Here is a 26,137-nt window from a genome sequence, read left to right on the forward strand (position 1 = left end):
TTAAGTTTGATGTTTTGTATGTTTAAAAAATGTTCCAGGTATTAAGTAAAAAATTATTAGCAAAAAGGAAAAAATAAAAATCTATTACGAAATGTTGCAAATATTATGGCTTTATAACATTATTTTTGATACAAATTCACTATGAGAATTATCAAAATCAAGCCACTTAACAGAAACTTGATCGTCCTTTTTTTAAATTCTTTCTACAAGATATGCATTTGTATGTTTGCTCTTCTTTAATTCTTACTCATAAAACGTTCCTTATGATTTTTCTCCATCCAATGTCTTTTAATTTATGTGTGATTGGATAAGAATGAGTAATTTAATTCTGTAAAAGTATAATAGTGATTAATGCTTTATTTTTTCATAAGGTCTTGAAAATCTTTATTATGAAATTCCTTTACTTTGTCTGTTTAAAATTTTTTGGCGTTGTCTATTTACTTATATTTTCATAGGTGTGAACTACATTTCTACCTGTTTTATCTTTAATTGGAATAGACCAAGCAAGATATTAGAAGACATGGATTACATTAATAAATACTTAGGTGCATTCTTCATTTTTGAAATTTCTTTTAAGTTATCAGAATGCATTTCTTCTACATCTGTTTCCCTCAAATAATCTCTTCTGAATGAAACAATATTTCTTCTTTTCCATTTTTTGACATTGATTTATGTAATTCGTTAATAATAGCTTCATAAGTATTCATTTTTTAATAACTTACTCTTTTTAGTCTTGCATACTGTGTGAAGACCTTTAATTCTCTGTCTTCCATTTTTTAATGGTGGTTCTTGGAGGGTGACGAGTCTCACTATATTTTATGCACTTCAAGCACCAGATGTGATTATCCATTTATAGAGATTAAAAATTTATTAAATTTTGAATTATTTCACCAAATATTATTATCTTTACAACTACATTTCCAATTTTAACAGAATCGTTCATCTTATGTTTATAAAGTTTGATTTGTGTTCGATTTTCATTGATGTAGTGTCACTAAAGTACGTGTCATTTATGACGGCGGCCGAGTTTAGGTTCGTTCTGCGCATCTGACATCACAAAACGCAGTCAGCCAATGATCAGAGAACGACGTTGCCAGAGCTCGCCTGCAGTGCAGAGCACGGATGAGTCTCTTCAGTTTTAGAAACGTACAGTCATAAATAAAGCAATGCCTTGATAGCAAAGTTTATATAAAAGAAAGATTGGAAAAAACATTCTTTATACCAATTGCTTTATTTTCTATTAATTAATTAATCCAAAGAAGCAATAAGCCTCCAAATCCAGGCAATACCAAGAAAATTTCGTTCTCACTAACCACTTTTTTGCAATAAAGGACAGCAGTAACTGTTTATGTCCTGATCTATTCGACGAAACGTGAGTAATTCACAGTCATACCAACAGTGTTTGTCCGTATTTTGCTTGACTCTTTCAGGTCATCAATGAATTCTATTGAATGACAAGCTTCGTTAGCGTAATGGTTAAGGTGTTTGGCTGCTAAGCAGGAGGTTCTGAGTTAAAAGCTTGATCATTGCTTAATATTTTCTTTATTTAGAAACAATATCAATGTGTCATACTTCATGAATTTTGTTCGTTTGAATCAAATTTTTTTAAATTTCTAGTGGCAACTAAAATCCACCTTACAGAAAGAATACGCTGTGGACTTTTACCTCTGCAAATTCTTCAAAATTTCGTGCAATGGTTCACTACATTTAATATTGCACAATAAATGGGTTGAACATCGAAACAAAATTAGGTAATGTTTGGAGGAAGGTATTAGTCAAGAAGATGTGAAAAAAGCAAATTTTTGGACCAAATAGTTTTTGTGAAATCGAATGATAAGTGTTTCAAGGCAGTCAGAACACCATTTTTCTGCACAGGCGAGCAGTGCAATGATAACAAAATCACGCGCAGTGTGGAATGCGGGGAGCACGTCTCTGTAGCAGCAAAAGGGTTAATGCGGCCATAGTGGCTTTACTTCGTTAATCGCGCGCTCTCCCCTAAACGTGAGTTTGTGAACTATAAAATACTATGGCGCTGCTTCTCTTGGCGCATGCAACTGGCAATGCAACAATCTCCCACATCTGGATGGGCATGCGCGAACCACCAAGATAAAAGAACTGAACTATAGTCACTGTGAAACCTGAATCGAAAACACTTAAGTTAATGTCTCAATCGTTTAAAGGTACGTTTTTTAAATATTTTGACCAAAACAAAAATTTTATTAAGTATGAAGTCATACTAAAAGTGGTGAATTTTTTTTGGCCTTTAAAATGAAGTCATACTAACAATGGTGAATTTTTTTAGGCCTTTAATAATCATAAAGTCAACTGCTTGTGTACCATGTAACTTTTCACATATCGACTTCATTTATGAAATGTTAATGCTTTATTCATTTCTTCTGATGATAACTGTTTGGTAATATAATTACTGAATAGTGTTAGTATGCTTGTACATACAGCCTTTATGGAATGATCTTTTAAATGTTTTTCTAAATATTGTTTAGTTACAGCATCATGAACACTTATTGGCTTTTTTTATATTGCCTAATCTTCTTCCTTTATAACTAATATACTTTTAAACCATATGAGAAATTCTGGTTAATTTTTTCTGAAAGTGTTTAATCGAATTTAATGTTTTGGTGTCTAATTATTTCCATTTTATTTTTCTAGTTCTCGAAAATTTATTTGCACGTCTTTATGCCATACCTTATTTCCTAAATTGTCCATGTGTTGTATCAAGAATATCATTGAACCTATTACGCACAAAAGCTTTATCACAAATAAGACACAAATAATGACATATGATTTCATGTTCTTTGTCTCCCATTATGATGCAGATCACTTGAAGCTAGATATATAACAAATTCATCAGGAATAATTCCTGCAAATGGATGAAAAACAAATCTTTTATTATTGCTCTTATAATAACATATCCAATGAGTGGCTACATTATCAGAAGTATCTAAATAAACCATTCCAAATTAATATTCTCTGCAATGATTAGGTAATTCATGAATCATAAAGAAACAACAAAAGTGTTTGATTTTTAATTTTTACAAGATTTTCTATATCGAAATTACTTAAAACATTAGGAAAGATATATATTATTTTTGGAAAATTTTTTGTCTTCACTCCAGCGCTAGCTGGAGGTTTCGTCTCTATTGCAAATTATGTCTTTTTTTGTTTTTCTAACTCTTTATCATCCTTTTTTGTTGTCCATCAATCCTTTTGCAGTACCAACGCTCTGCCTACTAATGGGTTGTGAGTAGCTAGATATCGTAATAGTGCTAAAACTAATTGAAGAATTCCTCCTATTTGTTTGTCCCAAATCTTTTTTCTTTTTTGTTAGATACTCGATAATTCTTTTCACAACACGAATATCTAATTTTATAAGCAAATTTCCACCTCTCTTCTTATCTCTATTTCTTCTTTGTGCATAAGGTAAAAATTGTCTACACTATCCAACTGATCATTGTTGACTTTAATATTCATTGCTCTTGGTTTATTCTTGCAACTGTGAGGCATAGTATAATCAATACTGTAGTTATACATGTACATAGATAACATTTTATTAAGATTAATAATTTTATAGTCCTTGGCCATTACCACTGAGACAGAGTCTACATACTGTTGCAGTTGAATAAATGTATAAGTGATTAAAAATTTTCTCCTTCCATACATTATTCCTCTAACTGTTGTAGCTGCTACTTTTTCTCCAATTGAAGCACCAGAAGAATGCCTTCCTCCTTTTGGTACTAACTGAAGTTGGTTATCTGTTTTGAATCTTTTTTCTATATCTTTATTATCTCTAGATGCACTCTGATGTTCTTTTATGCCCTATCGAATGGATTTAGCCTCTAGATTACCTTTCTTCTAATTTCGACCTTGGACCACAATAAGTGTACTCACAGAGAAACAGGTTGAAAAGTAAATAATAACTAATCCTTTTACTTATTTCTCATATTAGTCAGATATGGTATTGCATTTATTCATTAACATGTGTGTTATTCAAACATTTTTGTGGTGATAATTTTTATTTCCAGGTAACTATTCTCTATGAAAAACTTCTAATTTATGAATTTAATCTCTAAATTCATTCATCCACACGTACTGAGTTGGTTTCTTCATTTATTATTAACTAAACCTTCAACAATTTTTCACTTAAATTGACTAATGTATCAAATCGAGATTTGTTTGTAGAAAAACTAGAAACAAATCTTTCAACAATTTCTTTCGTAAATAATTACATTTATTTCCTCTACTAGGCTTTGTTTTTTTGTATTATTTTATTATGTACTGCTTATCAGTCATATAAAATTCTATCATAACTAAGAAATCAATATCATCAAATCTTTCACATAATTGAAGCTAGTAAACTGTTTTTTAGTAAATCAATTCATTATTCCTTCTATGCCTTCATATTCATTTTATTGATGGTTAACTTATTTCCATCAAATTTTACTTGTAATTTACCAATATATTTAAATGTACTGACACATATTTATTCAAAATCTGTTATCAACACTGTGATTTATGTAGTCTAGCATACTTTTACTTCTTTATTTATTTTATTTTATTTTTACTATCCAGTGTCACACTAAATTTTACACATTCCGTTATCTCAAGATTACACATCAAATTAGATTTTATCTTCCATTTTACTCTGTCCATAAATGTTTTTCAATATTTCGTCTCCTGGTAGAAGTCTGAATTTTTTGAATCCATGATGTCAGTTGGCTCCCATTTCTTTTTCTTCCTGGTAGTCCATATTCCATAATTCTCTTTTTAATCTCTCCTATGACATCGTTTTTGTATGTTCATACCATAACAATTGTTTTACCTCTAAAAAATCTGCAGTTGAATTTGTAATGTCCATTTTCTTCCTGAAGACTATATTTCTCGCCTAGATGCCCCTCCAAAAGTCTGTTTCCACTGCCATCAACCTATTTACTGATTGTGATTTAACTGTCCTTACTTCAGAGCCATATGCCGTAATGCTTCTGATAACTGTGTTGACGATTTTTCTTCTTGTTTCATTTCTAATCTGTTGCCCCATAGAATACCATTTACTGTTGCAATACTAAAATACCCAGCATATATTTTTGAGTTAATTTTCCTGTCTTCTTTTCCATCTTGTCAGACATTCACACCTTGTCATTTGTACGATTCTGGGTGTTTAATAGTTGCCATCCCTTCTTCCCATGTCAAATCTAGATTTCTGTCTCCTATTACCATATATTGTGTGTTATTCCTGTTGACCTGAAGTTCCCATTTTTTATACTCCTCTATAAATTTCCTTATAATGTACAAAATTTGTTGGTCATCAGCAAATTGCAATGAATATAATGTAATATTATTTACTGGGATCCCCATGTTTTCACATTTCTTTCTCAGTTTTCCAGTGATCATCTGTTTTTTAATTTGTAAAGTGTTGGCGACGGACTGTATCTTGACATTATCCTTTTGCAACTTTAAATCCAGGTGAGAGATAATTTTGTACATTTATTCTTGCAATAGAGATTTTGTAAGAGTTCCACATTTCTTTAGTTATGATGGAAATAATATGAAACGCTTTTAAAGCTTTCCACAAGTTACATATGTGAATATTCTTTCTTCATGTATACAACTACTAAATGAAGGGATTGATTTGAAGAATTTTATTTTTATTTTTTTGTTGTAATCAAAACAGATGATCTGTAGTTGTTCTCCCTGGCCTGATGCGCACCTGTTCCTTGGCCTCCATTTCCTTAAATTCTGTTTCCAAAAGATGTTTGATAATCCTTTCATGCAATCTGCTAAATACATTAGTTGCAGCTATTCTTTCTCTGTATTCCTTGCACTCATATTCTATTCTTTTGGAATATTGATATAATTCCTACTTTGCAGTCTTCTGGTATGATGTCGCCATTTCAGCATGTTCCAAAAAGGCATCTCAATATTTCATGTAATTTATCTGTACCATATTTCACCAGTTCCTGTGTTCTCATCCAATTACATTACACTTCTTTTTTTAAAGTTTTGATTGATATTTTACTAAGAATTATTAACATCATACAGCCCCATCAGTAACTGTGATAATTATACATATAACATGTCAGCCTCAATTGCAAATCAAATCAATCTTTACCTAGGTTTCAGCCAAAATAATTTGGCCTTCATCAGAAGTTATTGACACTAAACTATTGCTTGCCAAAGTTCGGCCATGTCAAGTACAAAGCTATAGCACCATAGTACCCAGCCATAAGTCTACATTACTTAGCTGAAGAAAAACAGCAGGTCCAACTGTGGTGATGAGGTCAGCAGGCCTCCTTGTGGGGCCTGATGCCCTCTTCTTCATCTTTCTTTTTTTTTTAAAAAAATACATGGTTTAAGCTGAATTATTAGGGAATCAATTATAATTTTAATTGGAGTGTTCCCTTATGCCATCTATATTTATTAATTTCTTTATGTGAATAGAACCTATTCAAAATATGTAGTCTATTTTGTTCACATATATTAATAAACTTAGTTCATTATCATTTAATTTATTTTATCCTTCTATTTTATTTCCTACTTGTCGCCCTGTCTACTATTGAAATCTCCAGCAGTTATTATTTCTCATGTGTTTCCTATTTATTCTATGAATTCATTTAATTTATTGAAGAATGTTTCTTTCATATTATCTGAATCATCCTCACTTACTGTATAGACTCCTATCATAGTAGTATTGTGTCAATATAATGTTTTGTTTACTTTAATCAGATTTTCATCAACAGATTCACATGCTGTAGTAATTTTTCCTTTATAAAATATAGTCACTCCTTACTTTGCCCTTTGATGTTTTTGCATCCTGCTGTATAAGTACACGTAGAATCATTTATTTGCCATGCTTTTTCCCACCTTTTTTTCTTTTCTATAACACAATAATGACCTTTTTTCTTTTTTCTGTCTAATTTTTTCCCCTTCTTTATTTGTTAGTTCTCTAATGTTCCATATTACAATTTTCATAGTCTGTTCCTTAGCTTTATCCATTTACCATTAATCCCCCTGGCTATATCATCTCAGATCTTTTAACACTATTTTTTCCAGTAAATGGAGATTGGCCCCAATCTGGAAGATAAAGTAATTTTTTTTCAAGGTTGTCTTCCTTTAGCCTTTGCTAAGCCAATATTATTATTTTCTTTTATGTTATTTACTATCTTTACATTCACCCATTGATATAATTTCGTCATTATTTTCGATAAATATAGTGATCTTTCCCTTTTGTGCACATTTTTATGAAGTTTTCGATTGACTCAAGGTTCTAGAATAAACATGCAAATGCTGCATTTTATTCCTGATTAGGTATCATGGAGCTAGAATATAAATGTCGATCATCAGTGTTGTTTTCCACATCCACTAGGTCCTATTGTTGTGCACTGACTAGAGGTAGGCAAGAACTTGTCATCCTTATTCTTCAGTTCCTTCTCAGGAGTTCTTAATTTTGGATCTCAGTGAATTTATTCATTTAATTACTTGAAGTTTTATTAGTATAAATGAGACATCTATTTCATCTGTTTTCATAAAAAAATGTTTAGACAGCTATAGTAGTGTTTCAGTATACGATTTTCACTCTGCAACATAGTGTGTGCTGATATGAAACTTTCTGGCAGATTAAAACTGTGTGCTGGACCTCTTCTGCAAAGAGCTTCTGTGAATTCCGGAAAGTAGGATACAATGTACTGGCAGAATTGAAGCTGTGAGGATAGGTTGTGAATCATACTTTGGTAGTTCAGATGGTAGAGCACTTGCTAACAAAAGGCAAAGGTCCTGAGTTCGAGTCTTGGTCTAGCACTCTCTTTTAATCTGCTAGAAAGTTTCAAAGATTCATTAGTTGGTTTTTATACAATAGTTCTAAGTCCAAATATCACACAAAAAATAATAAATAGTATTGTAACAGAGAAATGATGGGGAATAATGATGGAAAAAATTTTTAAAAAATTATTCACAGAAAAAGGCCTAAGATTAACATTAAATGTGGATGAAATTTTTAATAGAATTACTGTTGAAAGCAATGTTAAGTTATTTGTGAACATAAAGTATAGGAAAGATATTAGGACTTTATAAACAAATTATTGAAGCCAGTTAAGAAACTATTGCTAACGATGCACTTGAAACTATTCCATTCAAATTAATCAATAAAAATTTTAATTCAGCCTATGCATTGTTTGTAAAGCATGTTGATCATGTTGACAGAGTAACTCATACTACTGCTTCATTCAAACCCAATGCTGACTTAGGTGCACTCTTAACTGACAACCCTCATTATTTATCTGTCGATACCAGGAACCATCTTCGTATTTAAACGCCTTGCCCCTCCTCTCCCCCTCCCCCCTCGCGTTCGGTAATCACATAATGTGGTAGTGTAAAGCGGGAAATCAGGGCTCCAGTGCCGATCCAGCACATATTTTCACTGTCGTCAGACTGCTGTCTGTATTCGCCACTGTGAATACATTTCATGCCTTTCTTGTGGTCTCTGCAGTGGAACATTGCGTCACGCTGCTTAAGAACACAGTCACTATAACAGCCAATGTACTGTTTACGTTTAATCGGAACCACGTGTTGTTCCATTGAAGTACTCACGTTGTTGGCAGGGGATACCTAGGTTAAAACGAAGGTTTAAACATCCTTGGTTTCACCAAGATTCTATTCCACAATACCTTGGTCTACATGCTCGCGCTTTACCACTAAGCCACCAAGTTCGACCTTGCTGTATGAAGCCTGTTCAATAACTTAGAGTAAATTGGTTTTATTGAAGGTTCCAATCGTCATATTATCCCCCACTCTTCGGCTACAAAATCCTATTTTTGAACATAATCTCCGTCTAATTTGACGGCCTTACGCCAATTTACAGGAAGTGCCTGTGTGCCCTCACGGTATGACACTACTGGTCGACGTCAGAACCAATGCCTTGCTGCAGCAATAACCTCCTCATCAGCCACATACTGGTTTTTTAGCATCTCATAATTGAGCAAGCAACTGTGCACAAATGGTTTTTCATTGCTCTTAATGGTCTTCTGTTAGGTGGCGAAGAACCTAGTGGGCACACTCCTTTGAGTACTTCAGTTGGTGAACGAGAGTGTCTGCACTGCAAGCAGAGACGTCCAGTTGAGTAGGGAGTGTTTCATTGTGATCTGCCGATTACCTCGAATGGGAGTGTCTGCACGCTCCATTACACCAGAGATCGGCTGGCTGGCATGCAAGTTTGTGGAGAATGGTTTTCGCGGCTTTGATGCGACGATAACAAAAGACTTACCGTGCTTTTCTTCACTGCCAGGTCTCCGCAGACATTCTGCAAGCTCCACTGAATATCTACTGTACTATGGTTTTTGCGCCAGACGAAATTAAATGACACATATCTGCCTGGAATGCGCCTCCATTACAGAGGCCATTTTGAATTGTACGTATGGTGCTGCCACCTACAGGAGCATCATGAAACTATATTTGATGAATGGGAAATCTTCATCATTGTCCCACCGCAAATTGGCTGAGGCCAAAAATGTGTTGCATTACTTACTGAACGCCCCTCGTAAATTTCTAAGTGACTAATGCGCTAAGAACTTACGACCAGAGTTCTTTTCCTATCTTTTATAGATTAAGTTTAGTCAGCGCTTTGTATCCTCATTACCAGATAGTCGGACTATTTTTATTTTGTACCCAGAAGATCTCATTTGGGTTTTCCATTTACTTACAAAATCGACATACATTAAAGAAATTTCAGGTGCATAAAAAAAGTGTGATCAAACGTATCCGGACACCCTCAAAAACATACGTTTGTCATATTAAGAGCATTTTTTCCACCTACTGTTAGGTTCTCCAATCAGCGACCTCAGTAGTTATTAGACATCGTGAGAGAGCAGAATGCGACGCTCCGCGTAACTCACAGACTTCGAATGTGGTCAGGTGATTAGGTGTCTCTTGTGTCATACGTCTGTATGCGAGGATTACACACTAATAAACATCCCTAGGTTCACTGTTTCCAATGTAATAGTGAACTGTTAACGTGAAGGGTCACGTACAGCAATAAAGCATACAGGTCGACCACCTCTGTTGACCGACAGTGACCGCCGACAGTTGAACAGGGTCGTAATGTGTAATAGGAAGACATCTATCCAGACCAGCACACAGGGATTCCAGACTGCACCAGGATCCACTGCAAGTACTGTGACAGTTAGGAGGGAGGTGAGAAAACTTGGTTTTCATGGTTGAGCCGCTGCACATAAGCCACACGTCATGTCGGTAAATGCCAGACGACGCCTAGCATGGTGAAAGGAGCGTAAACATTGGTCGATTAAACAGTGGAAAAACGTTCTGTGGAGTGACGAATTACTGTACACAATGTGGCGATCCGATGACTGGGTGTGGGTGTGGCGAATGCCCGGTGAACATCATCTGCCAGCGTGTGTAGTGCCAACAGTAAAATGCGGAGGCGGTGGTGTTATGGCGTGGTAGTGTTTTTCATGGAAGGGACTTGCATACCTTGTTAATTTGCGTCGCACTATCTCAGCACAGGCTTACATTGATGTTTGAAGAGCAGTTCGGGGATGTCGATTGCATCTTTCAACACGATCGAGCACCGGTTCATAATGAACTGCCTGTGGTGGAGTGCTTATACGACAATAGCATCCATGTAATGGACTGACTGCACAGAGCCCTGACCTGAATCCTATACAAGACATTTGGGATGTTTTAGAATGCCGATTTCGTGCTAGGCCTCACCGACCGACATCGATATCTCTTCTCAGTGCAGCACTCCGTGAAGATTGGGCTGCCATTCCCCAAGGAACCTTCCAGCAACCGACTGATCGTATTCCTGCGAGGTTGGAAGCTGTCATCAAGACTAAGGGTGGACTGACACGATGTTGAATTCCATCATTACCGATGGAGGGCGCCACGAACTTGTAAGTAATTTTCAGCCATGTGTTCGGATACATTCGTGGCCAAGATTAGAAACTGCATGAGGTCGTTCGCGGTATTTTATTCAACGGCAACAATTCCAGAAGAATAGCGAAAAGCAGGAAGACCTGCAGAGGATCGGTATTTTATGATGCGATTGACACATATCCATAACCATAACAATGATTGTAAATACGAGGGTAGTTTCATAAGACTGGTAAAACAGCAAGATGAATATTTGTTTCGTAAACTTCTTCGCATAGTTTCCTTTGAAGGATATATGCTTGGTCTAGCTATCGTCCAGGTTTTTCATCCTATCGAAGAATAGGTTTGTCAAACTGTGCAAAATATTGGTTGATTGCATCTGTCACTTCCTCATCTGATGAAAATGTCTCCCCAGCAAGCCAAAGTTTCAAGTTAAGGGACAGGTATAAGTCACTCTGAGAACGCAGTATGGTGAATGAGTTTGATGAGGAACCAGTTTAGAGCCTAGTTCATGCACTTATCGCTGATGTGTGGTATGGTGCATTATTCTTGTGAGAGATCAAGTTCTGCGTGACTACCTCGTTACTTTTTAAGACAACGGTTGTTTCAGACGTTCCAATATTCAAGTATAATAGGATCCTATCATTTTTCTCCCTTTTTCCAAGTAAACAAGAGCTATCATTTTACTAGACAACAAAACAGTGTCTTCCTTTTTCGGTTCACTTTGACCAGCTTTTGACCGTTATTCTGACACCCGTTTTGACTCTGGTGTGTAATCACCATTTAATCAACTAAGACAAATCGGCGGAAGAAGCTTTGTGGACTACAATTAAACGTCGCTGGATACTGTGTTGAAATTCGTGCCGGATGACTTTGGTCGACCGCGTGCAGTCGCGGCAGCCGCCTCGCGCTAGCACCTCCAAACCCAGTTCTTCGTACAGGATGTTGCGGACTCGCCCAGTTGAGATGCCTACTGTCTCAGCAATCTCACTGTTTTTATTCAGCGCTTTCGGTTCACTACATCGTGTATTACGTCAGTGGCGATCTAGATTGGACCGCTGCGGCGTTCTTTGTCTTCACTGCTTGTCCAACACCGCGTTTAAATTTATTAATCAAAAGTAAATGTTTCAAGGTCCTCGTAAAATTGACACATTTCGGTTTTGATCTGTGTGGCACACTCATTCATGAGATTAAAATGTTTACCAAATTCGGTTTCCTCTATTTTCAGTCGCACTTGACACACTGACCTACTCAGACAGCAGTCAACAATGAATTGTACGCTATGCGTTAGAGCTAACATTGAGAGTTACCTACAAACAGTCTTCTCGCGCCCCATTCACGAATGGAGCAAGGTGGACAGAATTGGTTCCAGCATATCCTCCACAACACACCTTAAGAAATGATTCAAATAGCTCTGAGTACTATGGGACTCAACTTCTAAGGTCATCAGTCCCCTAGAACTTAGAACTACTTAAACCTAACTAACCTAAGGACATCACACACATTCATGCCAGAGGCAGGATTCGAACCTGCGGCCGTAGCGGCCGCGCGGTTCCAGACTGTAGCGCCTTTAGCCGCTTGACCACCACGGCCGGCAACACACCTTAAGATGTCTTGCACAGTACTGACGTAGATGTAGACGTTTTGTGACGAAGTGTGGACGTCCAACCCGCTGTCGCCTGCTAGTGGTTACTCTGCGCTACATCGTTTCCCGTAACTGCTCACCGCAGGAGCAGGCGGTCAGCGGGCCAGCTTTGCCAGTTCCAAGATACCCGCTCCCAGCTGGTGCACCATAACAATCTAACCTTCATCAAGGTCATTTATACCACCGATTTTTTTTCCATTTGCTGCCCACGTGTTGCCAGCCGCGGTGGTCTCGCGGTTCTAGGCGCTCAGTCCGGAACCGCGCGACTGCTACGGTCGCAGGTCCGAATCCTGCCTCTGGCATGGATGTGTGTGATGTCCTTAGGTTAGTTAGGTTTAAGTAGTTCTAAGTTCTAGGGGACTGATGACCACAGATGTTAAGTCCCATAGTGCTCAGAGCCATTTGAACCATTTTTTTCTTCTTTTTGCCTACTTGTTCTTTGGAATGATTGCCCATTCGCATCTGTTCCACTTATACAGGATGATTCAGCTATCCCCAGCTATCGTTCTTATGCGACGAGCAATGCACCACCACATGCAAGATTTTCATGTTCTCCCACTGCCTATGGACAAAACGAACGCTACCTTCCTGTAGGAGATTGAATGTAGTTAAATTTTGTACTGGGATACATTTTCAGTGGAGGTCACAGTTTTCGAGTTGTACGAGAAAAACTCCTTTGAGGTCACTTTTGTAAGTTTCTCTTGAATAATTCGAAAACTATGGTCTGTGGAGAAAACGTACCCCATAACAAAATGTAACTACATCAAATTTCTTAGAAAAGGGTTCTAATAATTTTAAGCAGTGAGGGACAAAAAACCCGAAAAGTTGGTCGTGATATTTGAAGGTTCTGCGGGTTGCAAAAAACCTATAGGTATGGACAGCTGAATGCTTCCTTTACCGTGTCACGTGTCCACCCCCGGTAGCTGAGTGGCCGATCCTACGGGTCGGGATTCGATTCCCGGCTGGGCCGGAGACTTTTCCGCTCAGGGACTGGGTGTTGTGTTGTCCTAATCATCATTATTTCATCCTCTTCGACGAACAAGTCGCCGAAGTGGCGTCAAATCGGAAGACTCGCACCCGGCGAACGGTCTACCCGGCGGGAGGCCCTCGCCACACGGCATTTCATTTACCGCGTCAGGTGCCAGAAACGCCGCCAGCCGGCATTCAGTGTCGGTATGCGAGTGGTCGCAGTGTTCTGGCCCATCGCTGGAGACAAGCTGACCAGACGAAGAATTAATCTTCCCTGTGCACTCGCACAGATGAATTCTAACCGTGATTGCACTCAAACACTTACTGTCTCTGCGTGAGCACAAGCCCGTAGCAATGAGTTAGACATTTATGTTTCAAGCGGACATTTACATCACCACAGGTAAGTGTAAGGACGCCACAGAATGGCGAAAAGGCGCAGTCCTGTGTGGTCAGTCAGTGGGTCGAGGTGCTGGATTTTACTGGTGTTTCGTGGCGGACTGCTCACCGTGCCTGCGAGCAGTGGAGTGACACACGTGGTCAACAAACGCCACGTCAGAACTGTGGTCGGATAAAGATCAGCACTATGAGGAAGCGGAGATGCATTTCACGGTTTGTGAATCATAATCACTTCCAAGCCCGCCACGAATTGCTGCAGGCAGTGACTGAAGGTCCATCCCACCTTGTTAGGGAGAAACCATTGCGATGCAAACGCACACAGTGAAGATATGGAGTCGGTCATCTCGAAAGAGGCCAGTGCTCACTCAAGCACGTAAAGACAAGAGCATAATTCATCGGGCTGGAAGAATGTGTAACTAATATATTACGCCTGGCCTGCAAAATTACCTAACTTGAATCCCACAGCATGTTTGTGTGGCATGCTGGAACAGAGAGTAAAAACACCGACACCAGCATCCGCGTGATTTAGTGGAATTCGGCCATCAAGTCCTCAGCGAGTGGCTTAACATGGATACGATGTAAATGTACAACACTGTGGACTCACTTCCTAACCGAATCTAGGTGGTTATCAACTGTAGGGGTGGAATTACAAGCTGATAAATGATGCTTATAATGATTTATCTAGGCGTTGACGAGTTTATGTATGTATGTACGCCGATGTGTGTGAGTGCCTGCGTTTGTGTGTGTGTCAGTGTGTGTGTGTGTGTGTGTGTGTGTGTGTGTGTGTGTGTGTGTGTGAGTGAGTGTGAGTGTGAAACGGACGCGCCACGTTGGTGCCAATGTTGGCAAATAACAAAAGCAGTACTATCAGTACGAGAGTTTTTCTTTGCCATTCTGTTTAACGAAAATGAAAGGAAAGTTATTGAGATCTATTATCCAGGAAATGTGACTTGTTTCCACCGCAAGAAGAAATTCTAGACATTTCTGCGTCTTGGCCTTGCAGACACCGGTTCTCTCTTAGAGAAGTGGTGCAGTCCGCTGTATTTCTTTTCTCTTTACATATCAGGTATCGGCCTCACAAACAGCGTTGCAAACCAATGAACCAACACAGCAAACATAAATCCACGCCGACCAATCATGTGTACAAAACTTTTACGACTTTCCCCGCTGCTATGCAAAGAAAATATGTCAGTCGTACTGAAAAAAATGCGATAATTCCAGGACGGAAACTTTAGAACGAAACTACAGTAACACTGAAGCAGTTCAAGAAACGTTTTCTGAGCTGCTGTGGGACGATTCGCAGGCCACGGGATTTTGTAAGCACTGGCATCGACTCGCAGCAGAATGTAGCAACTGCTTACGAAAGCTTTGCACAGAGCCAGTCACTCTGACAATACAATAGCAACACCTCGCTATTCGTGCTCAGAGGCTGCACTAATGAAAATATGTACGACAGATGTCATGCTAAACTAGAAAGGAAATAAATACACATTCCAACAGCTGTCTAGTTGGTTGCAAGGACAGTAAATTCAACTGATGTCTTGTGTACCGCACAGCCATCCAAATATCACATCACACAGCGGTGAGTCTTCTCTCTAGGGTAACAGTTTCTCGGCAGCAACGGCTGGATCACTACTGCCGCTGACTTGTCTAGAAGTGGACAGAATGCGAAACCGTTGAGTACTAACCAACATACGATCATACGGAGTAACACCTGAGGCAGTATCAGTTCCGGCATTTATCTCAGGAGATAGACTTCAGAAACACAGACCTACGTCTATAGCATTTGTGTATTTAAAACTCTGAGATTTGTCGATGCCATTGTAATAAACTGAAGACTTGGAAGGTCAATTGAACGAAACTGATGGTGTCTTGATAAGAAATTATCAACGAAACTGTAACATGGGTACTGGAATGTTGTAGAACTCAATCAGGAAATACTTACAGAATTAAATTACGAAACGAGACGCTGATTTGTACTGTATGGACAGAAAAGTAACTGACCATCGCCAAAGCAAATGTATACTCGCATAAGTAAATAAATCTGTTTCTGAGAAAGAGAAATTTCCTAACATTGAAGATAATTTTGTCACCAAAAATGACAAAGCGCCTCGTCTGGAATGTATACTTGTACAGAAGTGAAACGAGGACGGTTAACAGTTTAGACGAGAAGACAACAGAAGCTTTTGAAATGTGGTGCAGCAAACGAATGTTGAAGATTCGATCGATATGTCAGATGACTAACTAGGAGGCCCTGACTTGAGGAGGGCCTCAACTTGACTTAAATAAGGTATCGGCTGATACGAGACTTCAAGGAATCACCAGTTTGGTAATGCAGGCAAGTGTGGGGTGGAAAGACTGTAGAGGGCGGCCAGGGCCTCGATACAGTAAGCAGGCTTAAATAGATGTCGGTGGCTGTGTTTATGCAAAGATGGATAGACCGGCGTAAATAGCTGCATCAAACCGGTCTTCAGACTGAAGACCAGAAGCCCAACAACAACAGAAAGTCTCGCGTGTTTGTCTTCTGAAGATTTCCGTCCTTATCTTGTCCCTCCTGAGATTGATGACTTGCATCCACCTCTTCATTCATTGCGTTTTGTCATTTATAACCACTTTCAGTTGTCAGATCCAACGTTTCTTGACCGTAAGTTAGTCAGGATAGACTGAAACATTCCGAGTACCGTCTAACTCAACCCAACTCCTCATGGAATATCTGTAGTGTATTGTAGCAAGTCTTGTGCCCACACAGATAAGATGTATTTCATACTGTCTCTAACAATTATAACATACAGCACTTTGTTTCAGAATGATAGTATCACATCGGAGTACAATTCTTTAACTCATATAAAGTTCTGGATATTTGTTCTAGTCACATTCAGCCGGGTTTGTACTATGACGATACTGTCATCGTAAGCGGTGATGACAATTTATCGTTGATTATGTAGAGAGTAGGGGAATCGCACTCGCTCGAACATAAATAACTTTCCGATTGCGGCAGTATAAGGAAACACTAAGCAGCTCGCCCAAGCCGACTTCTCTGATTCGTTGCTGCATTTGGGAGCGACTATGTTTAATCGTGCTGCTGCCTTGAGGTACCAACTTTTGCATGATACCTCGTTCCGCGGACGACATCACATCCTTCCACCCAAACCACCGCAACGGCGTCGTGTACGAGAAACTTTCCATAAGCAGTGCAAAATTTTTTTGTTTTGGTCAGCTTCCGTTGAAAAAAATAAGGAATTTATTCTGAAATATCGTGTAATATTTCCATGTCAGCCCCTGTAGCTTCATGAACTTCCCACAGACGGTGCAGCTATACAGAGTCTTCAACATGGCAACTTCAATGGAGGTGAATTCCAAGCAGAGAGCTGTCATTGGATTTCTTTTGGGGGAAAACCGTAGCACTCAAAAAAGGGTGCGGCGGAGCCACTTGATGTTCCGTACACACGTTACAACGAGAGAATATTTGCTGAATTTGGGCGCCCATGCCCTGCTTTGTGGTTACTATGCCCGAAAGACCGTGAAACAATAAAGGCAAAGTTGGAGAGAATGACGAATCACGAGCATGCAACAGCGGAACACCTGACCATGTGCAGATCGCATGTGACGATGCGAAAAGTAGCGATATGTCACTGGGCGGTGAATTTCTTTCAAACTGTCCGCGTGCTTAGCTGAGTGGTGACGTGTTTGCCTACCATGCAGTGGGCCTGGATTCGGTTCCCAGCGGGGTTACAGATGTTCTCCGCTCGTGCACTGGGTGTTGTGCCGTCCTCCTCGCTTCATCATCACCGACACGCAAGTCGACCAGTGTGCCGTCATCTGAAATAATACGCGCAACTCAGCGGTGAACGTTCGCGGATGAAGCCTCGCGCTCATCAGTGTGACACGATCATTTGATTTCATTTGTTTCAAACTGTGTGACCATACATCGCGCGTGGAGCGCTCCAGAAATATGTCAAAAGCCAACATGTCTGCAGAATTTCGAAATTCCGACAACCTATTTAATAACACGGTTCCTTAGCCGAACAAAATAGTGGACCTGTACTGTATATGTAACCAAGACAAGAAGTCAGGATTCGATTGTCGTGATGTGGGCCTGTACAACAACTAATGTTGATAAGTAGACAATATCAGAGCCCAACATTGCAATTTTTGCTGTGTCTGCGGTGAGACAAGTTTTGGAGGACTGAACAGGCCTGTTAAGGACCAATGATTTGTAATCAAATATTGGAGGAACTTGGTAATACAATACATAATAGTGACAGCCTGCTTTCCAATTTGACTGTAAACGTTGTGTTTCTTGTTAATAGATTCTTAGACAAAAGTAGTGGACCGTTCACATGAACCAGATCTATGGGGGAGCTCAGCCCCAATCCCACAAGAAGTTCCATCTACAGGTAACACAACAGTCTTGGCTGGATCTAAATGACTGAAACACCATTTACTTTAATGAGTTAACTGTGTGTCCTTTAATTGCTGTAATGCGTCGTACTATTCTGGAAAACACACAAAAGGAACACTTTTCCAGTACAGCCTGTTCAGTGGAGCACCAGTTTTTGCTTCATTTGCCAGGAACTTGATGTGTACCCTTCCCTACGACGGCTTTGACTTCCATAATGTATCCACACATTTTTAATTGCAGACAAGTGCGAGACAGGTAGATGAATATCAGGTTGCGTTTACTCCATGTCCTAAATATTCACGTTCTTTGAGGAAGAATGGGCACTTTTCTTTGTTACACTTCAAGCTAGATCCAAAAAGAGCACCATATAGTCTTTCTAAATTCACCATATGTTCAGCAGACAATATCATCCAGAGTGTCTGGGTATGAAGGGACTTTTTTTTTTAATTGTTCTAGAAACCTTTGAAAACTTCCACAAATAGCAGTCTATGAAAGTGGAAGAGACCAACGTGAGTGTTAATCATAAGATTTTGCGTGAAGTGTTCGTCCGCTGGTAACTGTTAGTATGCCACATGTAAATCAATCTCAGAAAAGAATCTGCGCTATCCCGAACTGTCAATCAGTTCCTCCAGTCATGTGAGAGGAAATGAATCCATGGCAGTTTGTGGGTTTACTGTGGTTTTAAAATTGGCACAAAGACGTAAACCTCCTTGTGGCTTTTTAGGAATGACCAAGTGAAATTCCCACTGACTTGCGGAAATGGGTTGTACCACCCCATTGTCATTCAGTCGTTGCGGCACCGGAGCAACCTGTTCACTTATAGCATGCAGGACAAGCCTTGCGAAAAACCGTGGTTGTCCATTGTATTTAACAGCAACGTACACTTCCAAAGCTTCAGCCTTTCGTAAACCTGGTTCAAACAATTGACTGTATTTATTAAGCAAGTCTGGAACTTTAATGTGAGGCATTGAAACACTCGTCTACAACATATTGTGTTCTACAAGCTGAACAAGTAAAAAAAGTGTAAACAAAAAGTGTTTGTACTGTTCCTTCAACATAGTACATGAACTGAAACACATTTTATACATCACGAAAAGTAGCTGCCAAACAGCACACGCCAAGTGCTGGTGTTTTGTGTCCATTATATAGATACAATGCAGAAGTAGGCTGCTGTAGCTGTAGGCCACTGATCATTTCCTAAGTGTTTTTTTATTCACTAGGGAAACAGATACACCTTGACGAACCATGTGGGCTCGTAACTCAGTTGCCTGTGTTCGGTAACAATATGAGTTAATTCAACAACTTCTTCCGGAATTTCTTGAATCCAAACCAAATCATTCTTTGTTACTTACATGTAATATAGTGCCACGTTGCACTGCCGTAATTACCTTGTGAATTCTTCTCATGGCCCATACATATTCTTGTGAAGTGTAGACCACTCATTGGCATACAGTCGCAAAACGTTAGTAACAATTAACTTCCGTTTGCATGGATTCAGGTCGTAGACGCAGACAAGGTAGGCCGGCGGGAAGTGTTTCGACAAAACTGAGGAAAGATCCTCATTCGCGAGGCTGGACCCTACAAGCAGAAGGCTAACATTTGTTCAGTTTTAGATCGGTGTCTTGATGAATCATTCTTGCTGTTTAATAGTCAAATGATAGCTATGGCAAGACCATTTTCTGTTGCAGGAGACTGTGTAAATGTGTGTGTGTGTGTGTGTGTGTGTGTGTGTGTGTGTGACTATTTCTACTAAACTAATTGGTCAGATAGCGACGGTTCAATCCTGCGTCCGGCCATCCTGATTTAGGTTTTCCGTGATTTCCTTGAATCGCTCCAGGCAAACTCCAGGATGGTTACTTTGAAAGGGCATGGCCGACTTCCTTCCCGATCCTTCCCCAATCAGATAAGGCCGATGACCTCGCTGTCTGGTCTCCTCCCCAAATAACCCCTCCTTTAGCATAATACTTGTAAGTATTTTTTTTTAAATGTTGCAAAAATCTTTAAATGCTTTGAGTGCTTATTAAAAGATTTTTGTAAACTTCATTTCAAATTTTAATGGATTATAAGGCAGAAACTTATCACATAGCGTGAAGGTTAAGGATTTAATTATCACCAGGACCTACTTACGAATGTACGGTAGATCACTGTTGGTAATACATTCGCATTTGAGAATGTGTATGCTGTGGATACAAAGTGAATGTCTAAATTATTAAATAGTAAAGGTAGGAATGGAAGACGGTCAGTATTCAACACCTAATCGACAACGACAAGATTAGATACGGAACACAAATTGAAAACAGAGACAACTTCTGTTCTTTACAAGAAAACCATTCCAACATTTGTATTAACCGATTTAGGGAAACAACAGAAAACTAAAATCTGAATAGCTGGATTGGTATCTGAAGCATTGTCCTAACGAATGCAAGGGTATCCATAAGAGATATTAAAAAAAAACTATTGTGGGCGCCATAACAGATGAACTTCATACTGGGAATGCGTTTCACGTGCTTCAGAAGTTCTAAAAAACATTGGAGTAATACACTCCTGGAAATGGAAAAAAGAACACATTGACACCGGTGTGTCAGACCCACCATACTTGCTCCGGACACTGCGAGAGGGCTGTACAAGCAATGATCACACGCACGGCACAGCGGACACACCAGGAACCGCGGTGTTGGCCGTCGAATGGCGCTAGCTGCGCAGCATTTGTGCACCGCCGCCGTCAGTGTCAGCCAGTTTGCCGTGGCATACTGAGCTCCATCGCAGTCTTTAACACTGGTAGCATGCCGCGACAGCGTGGACGTGAACCGTATGTGCAGTTGACGCACTTTAAGCGAGGGCGTATAGTGGGCATGCGGGAGGCCGGGTGGTCGTACCGCCGAATTGCTCAACACGTGGGGCGTGAGGTCTCCACAGTACATCGATGTATCGATGTTGTCGCCAGTGGTCGGCGGAAGGTGCACGTGCCCGTCGACCTGGGACCGGACCGCAGCGACACACGGATGCACGCCAAGACCGTAGGATCCTACGCAGTGCCGTAGGGGACAGCACCGCCACTTCCCAGCAAATTAGGGACACAGTTGCTCCTGGGGTATCGGCGAGGACCATTCGCAACCGTCTCCATGAAGCTGCGCTACGGTCCCGCACACCGTTAGGCCGTCTTCCGCTCACGCCCCAATATCGTGCAGCCCGCCTCCACTGGTGTCGCGACAGGCGTGAATGGAGGGACGAATGGAGACGTGTCGTCGATGAGAGTCGCTTCTGCCTTGGTGCCAATGATGGTCGTATGCGTGTTTGGCGCCGTGCAGGTGAGCGCCACAATCAGGACTGCATACGACCGAGGCACACAGGGCCAACACCCGGCATCATGGTGTGGGGAACGATCACCTACACTGGTGGTACACCTCTGGTGATCGTCGAGGGGACACTGAATAGTGCACAGTACATCCAAACCGTCATCGAACCCATCGTTCTACCATTCCTAGACCGGCAAGGGAGCTTGCTGTTCCAACAGGACAATGCACGTCCGCATGTATCCCGTGCCACCCAACGTGCTCTAGAAGGTGTAAGTCAACTACCCTGGCCAGCAAGATCTCCGGATCTGTCCCCCATTGAGCATGTTTGGGACTGGATGAAGCGTCGTCTCACGCGGTCTGCACGTCCAGCACGAACGCTGGTCCAACTGAGGCGCCAGGTGGAAATGGCATGGCAAGCCGTTCCACAGGACTACATCCAGCATCTCTACGTTCGTCTCCATGGGAGAATAGCAGCCTGCATTGCTGCGAAAGGTGGATATACACTGTACTAGTGCCGACATTGTGCATGCTCTGTTGCCTGTGTCTATGTGCCTGTGGTTCTGTGTGATCATGTGACGTATCTGACCCCAGGAATGTGTCAATAAAGTTTCCCCTTCCTGGGACGATGAATTCACAGTGTTCTTATTTCAATTTCCAGGAGTGTATAATACGCACTGAATGCTGTTTTTGACATAACCGTCTGTCTTCTGCAGTGCAGTTGATATTTTGATACCGTTTGTGGATCCTCGTTTTGAAAACTCTGCAAATTACTGGCAACACGGACTGCATATACTATATTCCACCACTGAGCCTATTGCAAACAGTGGCATAGCGTAGGTTATGAGTAGCTATCAGAGCTTCCGGGACGAGATGTCACAGCTGCCAGCAACAAAAGTGTGCTTGGTAGGTGCTACTTAACTATACTCAGTAGCAGAGGAGGATGGCTCCACTTTGAGTCACGACAGGAAGTATGAAAGTAATTGCGTATTTGGGCGTGTCAGTCACCGTACAGAGAATGAAATTAGGAATGTGTTGAAACTGCTGGTGCCAATGGCCCATCTTACTCAGTTTCCAAATAAGACAGCGAAAGAACCGCATGCAGTAGACTTTTGGAGTGGGGTGCATCACGAAAGGCCATTGCCCACTGGGGGCGTATGAGGCTGGACGTATTATAGTGCCACGCAATACAGGAAGTGGAGGTAAATAGTGCTTTCCGACGTGTCAATTCCATTTCTCTTTTCAGGTGTCTACTCGCGATCGAGTAAGGGTGAATACGTGGAAGGCGCCGCATGTGTTACAGACTGCGCACCCCTAGTAGTTTCGGCAAACACATAGTTGGCTCTGCATCGGCACTGTGTTGCTCAGTGGACGCAAAGTCCTAATAAAAGTGTTTACGTCTCGATCGAGTAAGTTGTACATAAGTTCTGGGGGAGTTACTGAGGTTAGTTTATTAATACAGCTTCAAAACTTTTTCAGAGTCACGATTAGATCTTAGTCTATGCCAAACAGTCCAATATTTCCAAATACTTGAGTACTTGTATCAACAGTAAGTTCTGTCGGGTGTGTTTGGGTTCTAGTACGGCCATCTTGGCTATCAAGGTCATGAATTTAGAAGGAGCGGCGTCCCGCCCCTACAGGTCGCGATATACGCCGCAATGAGATCCGGTACCTAGGCCACACAGTTTTTCGTGAAGGGTACTTACCACAAAAATCAAATAACTGTAAGTTTTAAATATGTGAAACCATTTCTGTTTTGTTTGTATCTTCGTTCAAATGTTTTCAGCTATCAATAGCTACACTAATTAGCTAACAGTGAAAGTCTTTTACATGCAGGGAGGTTCAAAAGTAACTTTACACACTACGTGTGTGTAATGTATAGATCAAATTAAGAATGATATGGTAATAAAGTTTTGTCTGAAATTGTATTATTTCCGAGCTATGACGCATAATGTCATTTGTGGTAAGCAGGCTTTTGCTTGTCGTGTTCACCTACATAAAGACTGATGTTACTTTGTCGACGGTGCCCCTGAACATATGAGTCGCGAGGCAAGAGCGCATCTCGTGGCTGCTTATCCTACTTAGTGGGCAGCTCGTGCGGGACCAGCTGCTTCGCCCGCGAGGTGTCCGGATACGAACCTCCTGGACTTCTGCCTCTGGGGCCTCCTTGAGCAACTCATGCACGGTCTTGCAGCATCGAACTGAAAAGAGCCGTGCAGCTGTTCAGAACGACATAAATGGAGCCTGCAACATCCGGAGAACGGTAAGACGTCGTGCACGTCACTGACTTCCTCTACATGCACATAAATTTGAACATGTCCTGCGATAAAAGCGCGTATGCAGTTGAACTGAATTTCGAGTCCCTTGGTGTCGTAAGTTTCTGAGAAGAATTAATTTTGTGCAGTTTGTGTTGCAATTGTGATCCCTACTCCACTGCAAAGGTTTGAAACAAAGCAATTTCAGACAATATTTGACGTTTACTCTTATTTTGATGCGTTCATTACATCCTTGATGTATATACATCCTGTACAGTTACTTTTGAATCAAGCTGTATAAATAAGATACCATTCTTCACCCCACATTTGAAACAATATATATATATATATATATATATATATATATATATATATATATGTGTGTGTGTGTGTGTGTGTGTGGGAGGGGGCAGAGCTGTATGCATACGTTCCTTGTTTCTGCCAGGAACTCTGCTGCGCCTCTTCTGGCCCAGTAAATAACCCGAGGTTAATCCCAGGGGGAATATCTGGGACTACTTTCGAATTTCTTTGCCCCCTTAATTAACAGTAAGTATCTTCAGTAGAATATGGGCTACCTCAAGAAACTTGTGGCGTCTCTTCATTACCGAATGCAGACCATTATGTAGGCCGGAGGGCGAGTTACACCGTATTAGCGAGATATCCCCCTGACACACGGCTAATCTTTTGTCCACGTGCTTATCTACTGTGGTAATAATACGTCAATCTTGCATAATGAAAAGACGGGAGAGGAGGAACAAATCAGCCAAGGGAGGGAAGAGTGCATCGAAAAAAGGAGTGGGGTAGTTAGCAATGGTTGCATTAGCGAAAGTGCAATAGGGTCAGATTTTGCGACATTCGGAGAATTACGACCGCGGAGGGGTGCGTAAAGCCAGGGTAGAGCGTGCGCCCATTAATGGCCGGTGTGTAACAGCTGAGAATGGCGGCGTTATCTGCGTGGGTGTGTGGCGGCCGCCCGCAGCGGGGACATGCCGCCCACCTGACGAGTGCAAACTGCGTCCGGGACGCGAGTCAGGCGCTGTTTGCCTGCCGCGGGATCCGCGGCCGCGTGCGTGCGTGTATGTGCGTGTGTGTGCGTGTGTGTGTGTGTGCGCCCGTGGACACGGCCTGATAAGGGCGCGACAGACGGCGCCGTGTCCGCGCCGCGTATCGCGCCGCCCCTGTTTGCTTTCCGAATGGACGAGCGGCGAGTGCGGCGTCGTTTAATTGCCTTTCGTCATCCTCCATCTCCCTGCCACCTCTCCTCTATTTGGACACTAACAGAAGGCCAGGACGACGATATTATTGCGACACACTCCTCGTATGATTTCACGTCGGTGGCCTCACATCTCGGCCTTTTCTTATATCGTGAAAGGCAGCAAAAAATTGTTTAGTCCATCTCCCATCTATTCCCCTGGATAAATGTCCCACCTGTGTTTACTTTCATTGAAGTCACAAGTCTTCACTTCTCTTTCCTAGCAGATGTCTCTCTTTTCAGGACCTACCTTGAAGTGTCAAACTTTCACCGTTTCAGAGTTATATGCTGTCACTAACTGAAATACATCTACAGGGTGATTCCGTGGTGACGTTACATAGTTTCAAGGATGATAGTGAAAGCTGAATACATCAACTGCACAGGTAAGGGACTCTGGTCCGGAAATGGTCAAGTCGAAAGTTATAAGCGAAATTCAATCTCGCACATGAATACATTTACTGGTGCTGTTGACGCTATGTTTGTATCCTAAAAAATGGTTCAAATGGCTCTGAGCACTATGGGACTTAAAATCTGTGGTCATCAGTCCCTTAGAACTTAGAACTATTTAAACCTAACTAACCTAAGGACATCACACACATCCATGCCCGAGGCAGGATTCGAACCTGCGACTGTATCGGTCACGCGGTTCCAAACGGAAGCGCCTAGAACCGCACGGCAACACTGGCCGGCTTTGTATCCTACCTACATTGTCCCATGACAGAACGTTCTATGAATCAACAACGGACCCATTCATTACCCACGCTGTTGAGAGACGTACAGTACAATGCGATGGACAGGACCGGTACAATGCGTCCTGGTCGCTGTATTGGAAGGGGAGGTCGCCTCTGAGGTCAGCTGACCTGAATCACCTAGATCGTTTCCCATAGGGATACCTAAAGTCACTTGTGTATGAGAACCAATGGGTACAGAGATGGAATTACTTGTCAGAATTGTAGTTGCCTGTGATGTGATTTGAAACACACCAGGCGTATTTGTCAGCGTGCGTCAGAATCTTGTTCGACGACGTCA

Source organism: Schistocerca gregaria, chromosome 8 (assembly GCF_023897955.1).
Source record: "Schistocerca gregaria isolate iqSchGreg1 chromosome 8, iqSchGreg1.2, whole genome shotgun sequence".
Classification (NCBI taxonomy): domain Eukaryota; kingdom Metazoa; phylum Arthropoda; class Insecta; order Orthoptera; family Acrididae; genus Schistocerca; species Schistocerca gregaria.